The sequence below is a fragment of the Rhinoderma darwinii genome, chromosome 2 (assembly GCF_050947455.1).
Source record: "Rhinoderma darwinii isolate aRhiDar2 chromosome 2, aRhiDar2.hap1, whole genome shotgun sequence".
Classification (NCBI taxonomy): Eukaryota; Metazoa; Chordata; class Amphibia; order Anura; family Rhinodermatidae; genus Rhinoderma; species Rhinoderma darwinii.
Genome location: NC_134688.1, coordinates 167,573,761 through 167,588,068, shown reverse-complemented (window position 1 = coordinate 167,588,068; position 14,308 = coordinate 167,573,761).

Below are 14,308 nucleotides of genomic sequence, written 5' to 3'. Positions count from 1 at the left end.
TTCTTATAGTAATGTAGTATTCTTATAGTAATGTAGTATTATTATAGTAATGTAGTATTATAGTAATGTATTCTTATAGTAATGTAGTATTCTTATAGTAATTTTGTATTGTTATAGTAATGTAGTATTCTTATAGTAATGTAGTATTATTATAGTAATGTTGTATTATAGTAATGTAGTATTCTTATAGTAATGTAGTATTGTTATAGTACTGTAGTATTATTATAGTAATGTTGTATTGTTATAGTAATGCAGTATTGTTATAGTAATGTAGTATTGTTATAGTAATGTAGTATTATTATAATAATGTAGTATTATAGTAATGTAGTATTATTATAGTAATGTTGTATTGTTATAGTAATGTAGTATTGTTATAGTAATGTAGTATTATTATAATAATGTAGTATTATAGTAATGTAGTATTATTATAGTAATGTTGTATTCTTATAGTAATGTAGTATTCTTATAGTAATGTAGTATTCTTATAGTAATGTAGTATTGTTATAGTAATGTTGTATTGTTCTAGTAATGTTGTATTGTTATAGTAATGTAGTATTATTATAGTAATGTAGTAGTATTATAGTAATGTAGTATTCTTATAGTAATGTAGTATTCTTATAGTAATGTAGTATTATAGTAAAGTAGTATTATAGTAATGTAGTAGTATTATAGTAATGTAGTATTCTTATAGTAATGTAGTATTCTTATAGTAATGTAGTATTCTTATAGTAATGTTGTATTGTTATAGTAATGTAGTATTATAGTAATGTAGTATTATTATAGTAATATAGTATTGTTATAGTAATGTAGTATTATAGTAATGTAGTAGTATTATAGTAATGTAGTATTGCTATAGTAATGTAGTATTATTATAGTAATGTTGTATTATATTAATGTAGTATTTTTATAGTAATGTTGTATTGTTATAGTAATGCAGTATTGTTATAGTAATGTAGTATTGTTATAGTAATGTAGTATTATAATAATGTAGTATTATAGCAATGTAGTATTATTATAGTACTGTATTGTTATAGTAATGCAGTATTGTTATAGTAATGTAGTATTGTTATAGTAATGTAGTATTATTATAATAATCTAGTATTATAGTAATGTTGTATTATTATAGTAATGTTGTATTGTTATAGTAATGCAGTATTGTTATAGTAATGTAGTATTGTTATAGTAATGTAGTATTATAGTAATGTAGTATTGTTATAGTAATGCTGTATTGTTATAGTAATGCAGTATTGTTATAGTAATGCAGTATTGTTATAGTAATGTTGTATTATTATAATAATGTAGTATTATAGTAATGTAGTATTATTATAGTAATGTTGTATTATTATAGTAATGTAGTATTATAGTAATGTAGTAGTATTATAGTAATGTAGTATTCTTATAGTAATGTAGTATTATAGTAAAGTAGTATTATAGTAATGTAGTAGTATTATAGTAATGTAGTATTCTTATAGTAATGTAGTATTCTTATAGTAATGTTGTATTGTTATAGTAATGTAGTATTGTTATAGTAATGTTGTATTGTTATAGTAATGTAGTATTATAGTAATGTAGTATTATTATAGTAATATAGTATTGTTATAGTAATGTAGTATTATAGTAATGTAGTAGTATTATAGTAATGTAGTATTGCTATAGTAATGTAGTATTATTATAGTAATGTTGTATTATATTAATGTAGTATTTTTATAGTAATGTTGTATTGTTATAGGAATGCAGTATTGTTATAGTAATGTAGTATTGTTATAGTAATGTAGTATTATAATAATGTAGTATTATAGCAATGTAGTATTATTATAGTACTGTATTGTTATAGTAATGCAGTATTGTTATAGTAATGTAGTATTGTTATAGTAATGTAGTATTATTATAATAATCTAGTATTATAGTAATGTTGTATTATTATAGTAATGTAGTAGTATTATAGTAATGTAGTATTCTTATAGTAATGTAGTATTATTATAGTAATGTAGTATTATAGTAATGTATTCTTATAGTAATTTTTTATTGTTATAGTAATGTAGTATTCTTATAGTAATGTAGTATTATTATAGTAATGTTGTATTATAGTAATGTAGTATTCTTATAGTAATGTAGTATTGTTATAGTACTGTAGTATTATTATAGTAATGTTGTATTGTTATAGTAATGCAGTATTGTTATAGTAATGTAGTATTGTTATAGTAATGTAGTATTATTATAATAATGTAGTATTATAGTAATGTAGTATTGTTATAGTAATGTTGTATTGTTATAGTAATGTAGTATTGTTATAGTAATGTTGTATTATTATAATAATGTAGTATTATAGTAATGTAGTATTATTATAGTAATGTTGTATTCTTATAGTAATGTAGTATTCTTATAGTAATGTAGTATTCTTATAGTAATGTAGTATTGTTATAGTAATGTTGTATTGTTCTAGTAATGTTGTATTGTTATAGTAATGTAGTATTATTATAGTAATGTAGTAGTATTATAGTAATGTAGTATTCTTATAGTAATGTAGTATTCTTATAGTAATGTTGTATTCTTATAGTAATGTAGTATTCTTATAGTAATGTAGTATTGTTATAGTAATGTTGTATTGTTATAGTAATGTTGTATTGTTATAGTAATGTAGTATTATTATAGTAATGTAGTATTATTATAGTAATGTTGTATTATAGTAATGTAGTATTATTATAGTAATGTTGTATTATTATAGTAATGTAGTATTATAGTAATGTAGTATTCTTATAGTAATGTAGTATTATAGTAATGTAGTATTATAGTAATGTAGTATTATTGTGATGTAGTAGTATTATAGTAATGTAGTATTCTTATAGTAATGTAGTATTCTTATAGTAATGTAGTATTCTTATAGTAATGTAGTATTGTTATAGTAATGTTGTATTGTTCTAGTAATGTTGTATTGTTATAGTAATGTAGTATTATTATAGTAATGTAGTATTATTATAGTAATGTTGTATTATAGTAATGTAGTATTATTATAGTAATGTTGTATTATTATAGTAATGTAGTATTATAGTAATGTAGTAGTATTATAGTAATGTAGTATTCTTATAGTAATGTAGTATTATTGTGATGTAGTAGTATTATAGTAATGTAGTATTCTTATAGTAATGTTGTATTGTTATAGTAATGCAGTATTGTTATAGTAATGTAGTATTGTTATAGTAATGTAGTATTATTATAATAATGTAGTATTATAGTAATGTAGTATTATTATAGTAATGTTGTATTGTTATAGTAATGTAGTATTGTTATAGTAATGTTGTATTATTATAATAATGTAGTATTATAGTAATGTAGTATTATTATAGTAATGTTGTATTCTTATAGTAATGTAGTATTCTTATAGTAATGTAGTATTGTTATAGTAATGTTGTATTGTTCTAGTAATGTTGTATTGTTATAGTAATGTAGTATTATTATAGTAATGTAGTATTATTATAGTAATGTTGTATTATAGTAATGTAGTATTATTATAGTAATGTTGTATTATTATAGTAATGTAGTATTATAGTAATGTAGTATTATAGTAATGTAGTAGTATTATAGTAATGTAGTAGTATTATAGTAATGTAGTATTCTTATAGTAATGTAGTATTATAGTAATGTAGTATTATTGTGATGTAGTAGTATTCTAGTAATGTAGTATTCTTATAGTAATGTAGTATTCTTATAGTAATGTTGTATTGTTATAGTAATGTAGTATTCTTATAGTAATGTAGTATTATTATAGTAATGTTGTATTATAGTAATGTAGTATTATTATAGTAATGTTGTATTGTCATAGTAATGCAGTATTGTTATAGTAATGTAGTATTATTATAATAATGTAGTATTATAGTAATGTTGTATTATTCTAGAAATATACTATTGTTATAGTAATGTAGCATTATTATAATAGTAATGTAGTATTGTTATCAGGGGCATAGCTAAAGGCTCATGGGCCCCGATGCAAAAGTTCTTATTGGACCGGGCCCCCCCCCTGCAAACTTGTCATGGCCGACGGCCCGCAGCTTTCAGCTGCATCGCTGGGTCTCCTAAGTGACCCAACAATGCAGCACTAGCAGCCAGGGGCATCACTAAGTACTTAAAATGTCAGGGGAAATAGCGCCAATACATATACCCCCCCAAATAAAATTGTGTGTATGTCTGTGTATAGGAGACAGCATATCTATAGCACTACGACCCTATAAACTATGGATAGGATTAGATACAGTGGCTCAGCAGACAGTATCACACATGATAGGATTAGATACAGTGGCTCAGCAGACAGTATCACTGTAAAGGATCTGCCAGACACAGCTTCTGTGTCGACGCCCATGGTTAATCAGTCTGCATCTGTTCCTAAGTCTGATAGAGTGACTCGATCTGCTACCACTCAGGCTGGTAGGCTGAGGAGTGGGAGAACCTATCGCAGCCTGGCCAGACGGTTCTAGCTCCCGCCCTCGGTCTATTTATACCTTCATTTGCTGCTTGTCCTTTGCCTGTGATTCTATCTTGTTTCCTGGCTCTGCTGTTCCTGCTATTACTATTGACCTCTGCTTCATATAGACCCTGGCTTTACTGACTACGCTCCTGCTCTGCGTTTGGTACCTCGTACACTCCTAGTTTGACTCGGCTCGTTCACTACTCTTGTTGCTCACGGTGTTGCCGTGGACAACTGCCCCATTTCTATTAGCTTCTGTGTACCCTTGTCTGTTTGTCTGTCGTGCACATATTGAGCGTAGGGACTGTCGCCCAATTGTACGCCGTCGCCTAGGACGGGCCGTGCAAGTAGGCAGGGACTGAGTGGCGGGTAGATTAGGGCTCACCTGTCTGTCTCCCTACCCCGACATTACAATCACACATGATAGGATTAGATATAGGGCCAAGCTTGCTGACATTGCGGGTCCAGCACGGGACCCAAGAGAGGTAAGAATGATAATTGTTTTGCTTTTTTATGTGTTACTAATTATTTTTATGTGTTTGTTTTATTTTAGTAATGGCCGCTCGCTGATTGACAACCTCCATTACTAAGCCGGGGCTTAATGTTAGACATGATCAGTATCACACATGATAGGCTTAGATATAGGGCCAAGCTTGCTGACATTGCGGGTCCAGCACGGGACCCAAGAGAGGTAAGAATGATAATTGTTTTGCTTTTTTATGTGTTACTAATTATTTTTATGTGTTTGTTTTATTTTAGTAATGGCCGCTCGCTGATTGACAACCTCCATTACTAAGCCGGGGCTTAATGTTAGACATGAAGAGGCTAACACTAACCCCCATTTTTCATGACCAGCCAGATACAATAATGCAGCAGCAGGCTAGCATTACCAGGGTGGGAAGGTCTGATTTTTCTGGCCTGTCCCAGCCTCATAATACCAGCCTGCGGCCGCCCTAGTGCCCTCCATCACTACAGATGGTCAGGTACCGGATTGTACCTGGTTCTTCCCAGCACCCCTGGTGGCGGTGGGTACCGGGGTAATAATGGGGGTTAGTAAGCAAAGAAGAAGGTAGGATCCAGCGCTGGGTGCAATTAAAATGGATTTTCTGTTCCAAGTTTAATGGAATGAAATTAAAAGGAAGTCCAGTTGCATAGGGTCCTGGGTGTGTGAAAAAGTGGTGGTGCGTGTCCTCGGGGCCTACGCGTTTCGGACGTCTGCTGCGTCCTTAAACTTGGCTGTAGTAATGGATGCTGTCAATCAGCCGGCGGCCATTACTAAGGTGGTAGTAATATAGTTAAAACAAAACCCCACAAAGACATAGAAAAAATATGTTATTGAAATAAAAAAAAAAACATACAACCCTCACTAACCATTTTATTGATAATAAAAAAAGCCGTCATCGTAGTAGTCCTCGAATCTGATGTAGTCCAACGACCGAACCTGTAAGAAAACACAAACACAAAAAAGACGATTAGTAACACATGTGGTAGGCTTAGATACAGGAGGACTAAAGAGATAGTTGGCAGGTATGCAGACTGCTGAACTGCCCGCTGTATCACAGTAAAGTTACGGTATAGGTGCTAGCCTGACAATGATATTAAAAGCACAGTAGCCCCCCCCCCCCATGTTTCGCTGCAAAAGCAGCGTCCTCAGGGCATCAAATGGGGCTAATGACCGCGCGCTCGAGTTTCCCTTCCTTTAAAACCTCGGCTTGCAAACAGGTGAGTTCACCTGTGTTTAGAGCCAATGTAATCGCCTGAGACGAGACAAGCCTCCATCCAAAGTGATTGGCATGAGAGCTGTCCAATCAGGAGAGTAATAGAGTGCACCAATCGGTGCATGCAGGGCGCGCATGCGCATCACGTCAAAACCAGAACATAGTCGATTCCATGAGCCATCTCGTAAAGAGGTAGGTGTGCGCATGTCTAAGCACTTAGATTCTGCAACAAATGTATCAGGCGAGTAGTAGAAGAATCTAGTGATAGGGAACGGAGTACATGATAGTTCTCACTTAGAAAAAATGTACTGAGGCTGTTTGAGAGCATATATAGGAACGCTGAGAGGAAGCAGTAACGAATCATAAATAAATGTTTCGATGCACAGACTAAAAAAGGCAGTTAACCAGTACGCTATAGCAGAGAAATTATAATGTCTAGTGACAGATAACTGCGTATGTGCTGATGAACAGATCATAAATTAAGATATGTACTGCTAGAGGAAAGGGAATTGATGATATAAGAGATTAAATGTTAGGCCAAATGGACCTAGAATTACGATAATGTGAAAATGATATATATATATATATATATATATATATATATATATATATATATGTAAAAGTAAATACCATATATGTAATCACAATTAGAGATTAGAGATCTGGAGGCGCAAAATGTAACACTGAGGAAGATAGACAATTTTGAGCGGAGCTTGCTGCTCACAGAGCATGCAGTTAGTGGGTTAGAACTGGAGGGTGAAGACATGGGTGAGCAGGATCAGGTAAGTAGCTGGGTTAATGTAGTTAGGGGCAGTAGATAGGGGTCAAAGACAAGGAAGGCCGATCCGGTTTCTGGCATTGCAAGCAAAATTGCCAGGTTGGGTGATGATGCGAGGGTGTCAGTCTCCGAAAAGGCAGCCCTAGTGGATACTGATCTCCCTAACAGCCGGGAGAACAGCCCAGCTAGTAGTCGGCGGGATGGTAATGCAGGTAAGCCAAGACAATTGATAGTTGTAGGGGATTCTATAATCAGGAAGACGGATAGAATAATTTGTCGCCAAGACCGCCTCAACCGAATGGTTTGCTGTCTCCCTGGTGCCAGGGTTCGGCATGTGGTGGAACGGGTGGACAAATTGCTGGGAGGGGCTGGTGATGATCCAGCTGTTGTGGTCCATGTCGGTACCAATGACAGAATAAATGGTAGGTGGAGGAGCCTTAAGAATAATTTGAAAGAACTAGGCTACAAGCTGAAGGGAAGGTCCTCCAAAGTAGTATTCTCCGGAATACTGCCTGTGCCATGCGCATCACAGGAAAGACAGCGGGAGCTCAGGGAGTTAAATGCATGGCTTAAGTCTTGGTGTAGAGGAGAAGGATTTGGGTTCCTAGAGCACTGGGCTGACTTTTCATTGGGGTACAAACTGTATTCTGCAGATGATTTGCACCTAAATGGAAGGGGGTCCGCTGTGCTGGGGGAGAGAATTCTAGCTGGGGTGGCGGAGTGTTTAAACTAGGGCTGAGGAGGGAGGCCAATGTAGGAAATAAAGGGGTAGTTAGGTTAGAGAGGGGTCAGACTATATTGGTGGGGGGAGAAACAGACGGTGGGGAGAGGACTAGGCAACAAGATAAGGAGATCCTTTCGTTACAAAACAGCAGTGAAAATAAAAAGGCCCAAATGTCAAATAATCACATTTCTGATAGTGAAATTGAAACATTTAAAGGCAAGTTAAAGTGTATGTTCACAAATGCCAGAAGTCTAGCAAGCAAAATGGGGGAGCTGGAGGCCTTAATACTGGAAGAAGATATAGATATAGTTGGTGTTGCTGAAACATGGCTGGACTCTTCACATGACTGGGCTGTAAATCTACAGGGTTTTACACTGTTTCGGAAAGACAGGGCAAATAGGAAAGGTGGTGGTGTATGTCTGTATGTGAGAAGCGATATGAAGGTGAGTGTAAATGAGACATTAGAGGGTGAAGACTGTGAGGAGGTTGAAACCTTGTGGGTGGAATTACAAAGGGAAGTAAACACTGAAAAAATTACTTTTGGTGTAATCTATAGACCCCCCAATATAACTGAAGAGATAGAAGGTCAAATATATAAACAGATGGAGCGGGCTGCACAGGCGGGTACTGTAGTGATAATGGGAGATTTTAATTTCCGGGATATTAATTGGTGTCATGGTTCGGCTTCAACTGCAAAGGGGAGACATTTCCTCAACCTGTTGCAGGAAAATTTTATGGGCCAGTTTGTGGAAGACCCGACTAGAGGTGAAGCTCTGTTGGATCTGGTCATTTCTAATAATGCAGAGCTTGTTGGGAATGTCAATGTTCGTGAAAACCTCGGTAACAGTGATCATAATATAGTTATATTTTACCTATACTGTAAAAAACAAACGCAGGCTGGGAGGGCAAAAACATTTAATTTTAAGAAAGCCAATTTCCCCAGGATGAGGGCGGCAATTCAGGATATAGACTGGGAAGAACTAATGTCAAATAATGGGACAAATGATAAATGGGAGATTTTCAAATCTACCTTGGGTAATTATAGTGCAAAATGTATTCCTACAGGTAACAAGTATAAACGACTAAAATTAAACCCCACATGGCTTACACCTTCTGTGAAAGGGGCAATACATGACAAAAAAAGGGCATTTAAAAAATACAAATCAGAGGGTACATCTGCAGCCTTTGTAAAATATAAAGAGCTTAATAAAATCTGTAAAAATGTAATAAAATCAGCAAAAATACAAAATGAAAGGCAGGTGGCCAAGGATAGTAAAACAAATCCTAAAAAATTATTCAAGCACATAAATGCAAAAAAGCCAAGGTCTGAACATGTAGGACCCCTAGATAATGGTAATGGGGAGTTGGTCACAGGGGATCAAGAGAAGGCAGAGTTACTAAATGGGTTCTTCCGCTCTGTATATACAACAGAAGAAGGAGCAGCTGATGTAGCCGGTGCCAGTGCTGTTAATATATCAGTTGATATACTGAATTGGATGAATGTAGATATGGTCCAAGCTAAATTAAATAAAATAAATGTACACAAGGCCCCGGGACCAGATGGGTTACACCCTAGAGTTCTTAAAGAGCTTAGTTCAGTTATTTCTGTCCCCCTCTTCATAATATTTAGAGAGTCTCTCATGAGTGGTATAGTGCCAAGGGACTGGCGCAGGGCAAATGTGGTGCCTATTTTCAAAAAGGGCACTAGGTCTTCGCCGGGTAATTATAGACCAGTAAGCTTAACATCAATTGTGGGGAAAATGTTTGAGGGGCTATTGAGGGACTATATACAGAATTATGTGACAATAAATAGTATTATAAGTGACAGCCAGCATGGTTTTACAAAGGACAGAAGCTGTCAAACCAACCTGATTTGTTTTTATGAAGAGGTAAGCAGAAGCCTAGACAGAGGGGCCGCTGTGGATATAGTGTTTTTGGACTTTGCAAAGGCATTTGACACTGTCCCTCATAGACATCTAATGGGTAAATTAAGGACTATAGGTTTAGAAAGTATAGTTTGTAATTGGATTGAGAATTGTCTCAAGGACCGTATCCAGAGGGTTGTGGTCAATGATTCCTACTCTGAATGGTCCCCAGTTATAAGTGGTGTACCCCAGGGTTCAGTGCTGGGACCACTATTATTCAACTTATTTATTAATGATATAGAGGATGGGATTAATAGCACTATTTCTATTTTTGCAGATGACACCAAGCTATGCAATATAGTTCAGACTATGGAAGATGTTTGTGAATTGCAGGCAGATTTAAACAAACTAAGTGTTTGGGTGTCCACTTGGCAAATGAAGTTTAATGTAGATAAATGTAAAGTTATGCATCTGGGTACGAAAAACCTGCAAGCATCATATGTCCTAGGGGGAGCTACACTGGGGGAGTCAATTGTTGAGAAGGATCTGGGTGTACTTGTAAATCATAAACTAAATTTCAGCATGCAGTGTCAATCAGCTGCTTCAAAGGCCAGCAAAATATTGTCGTGTATCAAAAGAGGCATGGACTCGCGGGACAGGGAGGTAATATTACCACTTTACAAAGCATTAGTGAGGCCTCATCTAGAATATGCAGTCCAGTTCTGGGCTCCAGTTCATAGAAAGGATGCCCTGGAGTTGGAAAAAATACAAAGAAGAGCAACTAAGCTAATAAGGGGCATGGAGAATCTAAGTTATGAGGAAAGAGTAAAAGAACTAAACCTATTTAGCCTTGAGAAAAGACGACTAAGGGGGGACATGATTAACTTATATAAATATATGAATGGCGCATACAAAAAATATGGTGAAATTCTGTTCCATGTAAAACCCCCTCAAAAAACAAGGGGGCACTCCCTCCGTCTGGAGAAAAAAAGGTTCAACCTGCAGAGGCGACAAGCCTTCTTTACTGTGAGAACTGTGAATCTATGGAATAGCCTACCGCAGGAGCTGGTCGCAGCAGGGACAGTAGATGACTTTAAAAAAGGCTTAGATAATTTCCTAGAACAAAAAAATATTAACTGCTATGTGTAGAAATTTTTTACTTCCCCTTTCCTATCCCACTTCCCCTTTCCCATCCCTTGGTTGAACTTGATGGACATGTGTCTTTTTTCAACCGTACAAACTATGTAATTATAATAAGGTAAGTATAGTAACAATATAATTTTTGGAATAAGTATCAGCAGTTTCTCAATAAAAGAGGTGAAAGTGATAATTTAAGAGGTAACTGAATAAATACAAGAGTGACTTGTAAATTAAAAGGAAATTATAAGAAGGCTATAAAAGTAAAGCCTTCATTTAGCCCGTTAGGACTCAAGAACTTAATCTGCGGATCCATCGGGCTTCGTAACTGCAACAGCTTCTTGTCCAGATTACCAGCCCTAGGGCCCAGTTTGATTTGGGTGATACCCCAAAATTGGAGGGCACTGGTATTGCCATGATGAACAGCCCTAATGTGTTTGGAAAGAGGAGTATCCTCTTTGGTGTTAATGGTGCTGATGTGTTTGGAGATCCTTCTTCTGAGTTGTTGAACGATCTTGCCCACATACAGTTTAGGACACGGGCATTTGGCTGCATATACAATACCACTGCTCTGACAATTGATAAATTGTCTGATGGTAAAGGATTTACCATCAGATGGATTACAAAAAGTCTTAGTGGTAGGCATGAAGGGACAAAATGAACATCTGCCGCACGGGAACGAACCATGTGTAGGGGGTGGAAGCCAACTAGGCCAATGTTTTTGTAGGGCAATACCTAAGAGCCAGAAGGAACTGCTCTGAGGAACATACTTTTAAATCTTAATTTCTCTGCTACAGCGTACTTGTTAACTTTATATCATTGAAAGCTATATTTTATTTTCATTAATTTAGTAGTTGGGAACTAGGGATTCATTGTGCCTCAGGCACACTAGTTTTCTGAGGCTTAGATACAGGGCCCATGTGTGATACTGTCTGGCAAGGTACGCTTAGATACAGGGTCCAGCAGACAGTAATCTTATACAGTATAAGATTACTGTCTGCTGGAGCCTTGTATCTAAGCCTCTTTTTACGAGGCATTTTTCCCCTTGAAATCAATGGGCAGATGTTTGGAGGCATTCAGCCCCCGCATTTTTACCCGTTTTTCAGGGGGTTTACGGCCCGAGAAACTGCTGAAAATAGGCCGTGTAATCATACCCTCAGGGTAAGTTCACAAGTAGCATAAATACTGCAGATTTTGTGCAACGGATTTCGTTGCGGAAAATCAGCAGCATAATACAGTAGCAGAAGAATGGATGAGATTTGAACAAGTCTCATCCAGACAATGCGTAAATGATGAGAGGAAAAAAAACGCTCAGAAATTGACCTGCGTTTTTTTTAATCCGCAGCATGTCAATTGTATTTGCATAATCGCTGCTTTTGTGTAGCGGGTTTTCCCAATTGAATTCAATGGGGAGGTAAAAACCGCTATAAAAATGTCAGTTGCCCCACTGAGCTCAGGGAATACCGCGCTGTAAATGCGGCCACTGGCGGCACACATTTATGGCATAGTGTGAGAAGGGGTTGAAAAAAAGATGCATGTCATAACATTTTCAAACGGGGTGGGTTGGGGTTTTGATAAATAAATAAATACCCGGAGTGCTTCTTTAACCCCTTGGAGACGCAGCCATTTTTGGATTTTCGTTTTTTCCTCCCCGCCTTCCAAAAGCCATAACTTTTATAATTTTCTATTGACATATCTGTATGAGGGCGTGTAAATTGTGGGGCGAGTTTTCGGATTTTCACTGAATTATTTAAAAAGGCTCTGTCACCAGTTTATAACTTCCCTATCTCCTACCTAATCTAGTAGGCACTTTGATTTAGATAACTACTGGGTTTTTTTGTTTTTTTTAAAATGTTTATTATTGACCAAGTTATGAAAATTTTTCGATTGCGTGTGCGTTGTAAAGAAAAGCATATTACGCTGAACAATCAGCATCATACACTTCTCTTCATTCCAGCCCAGCTTGATTCACAGCACAGCGTGCTCTTGCGAGATCACGCTTTGATGTCACTTCCTCCCGCAGGTCCTTCACCGGAGCGACAGAAGACTGAAAATACATCGCCTCCAGCCGATGCAGATTCGGATAAACATCCTGGCATGGCTGGGGGCGATTAGATTAGGTAGGAGATAGGGAAGTTATAAACTGGTGACAGAGCTTCCTTAATGTGCCATATAATGTACTGAGAAACTGAAAAAAAAAATCTTTGTGGGGTGGAATTGGAAAAAAACTGTGAATCCACCTTTGTTTTTTGAGTTTCGTATTTACGACGTACATCGTGCGGTAAAAAAAAATTTTTTACTTTATTCTACGGGTTGATACGATTACGCCACTTTTATAAAGAAAAAACATTTTGTTAAAAAACAAAATAGTTTTGGGCCGCCACATTCTAGGAGCCAAAACTTTTTTATTTTTCAGCCGATTCTTATGGTCTGAAGGCTTTTTTTTTTGTGGGAAAATCTGTAGTTTTTATTGGTACCATTTTGGGTACATGTGACTTTTTGATCACTTTTCATTCCATTTTTTTTTGGGGTGCTAAGGTAACAAAAAAAACCCAGCAATTTGGGTGTTTTGATTTTTACGGCGTACCCCGAGCAGGTTAAATAACATTATATTGTAATAGTTCTGACTTTTTTACAGACATGGCGATACCAGTTATGTAAACTTTTTTAGATCACTTTAGGGAAAATATTCGAAAAAAAAAATAAATGTTTAACTTTTAATTTAAACATATTTTTGTACATTAAAAAAAACTTTATTTAACTGTATTTTACTTTTTTTATTAGTCCCCCTAGGGGACTTGAACCAGTGATCGTTGGATTGCTTCCATGATATACTGCAATACTACTGTATTGCAGTATACCGCTATACTGACACTATGAATTCCTACCGGAGGCAGGGCTTCATAGGAGTACAAAGATGGCAGACCTGGGGCCTTCATTAGGCCCCCAGGCTGCCATAAAAACCATCACCCACCCGATCGTGTTGCGCGGGGGTCTGATGGCACATCAAAGGCGGCCACCCCCCCTTATTTTAAGCCCTTAACGGCTTAAATGCTCCGGTTGCTATTGACTACGGAATTTAAGTAGTTAGACGGGCGGGATCAAAGTGATCCTTGATTCCGCCCGTTGCACTGGGGTGTCAGCTGTAACATACAGCTGACACCCGCTCGGCATGGAAGGCGTTCAAACTGTGAGCACGCTCCATACTTCCCCTTGGCAGCTGTCACATACATGTACGTGGCATGTCAACAAGGGGTTAATAAGTACACTATGCTGTTCATTGGCGTCATTCACTTGCAGACTTTACACTCCATTCATTTCAATATGAAGCAGAGTAGGAGGAGACTTGAATGACCTTTACTTCTACCCTGCTGAGAGTGATAATCGATCGGGAGATAGTTCGAATAAGTTGGATATCTTACATAATAGGGAATTACAAGCTAAATGTCTGTAGAAGGAACTTGATAGTTAATAAAGTCCTGTGATTACAGCAGCATTGGCACTATCTTCTCAGTGTGAGAGGAGGCAAGTCTGATGTGAGCTAGCAGGCTTGAAGAGTGAAAATAAATAAATAGGGCGGGTGTTCTCTTATTCTATATTAGAAACTTGTATTTACACACAGGTTTT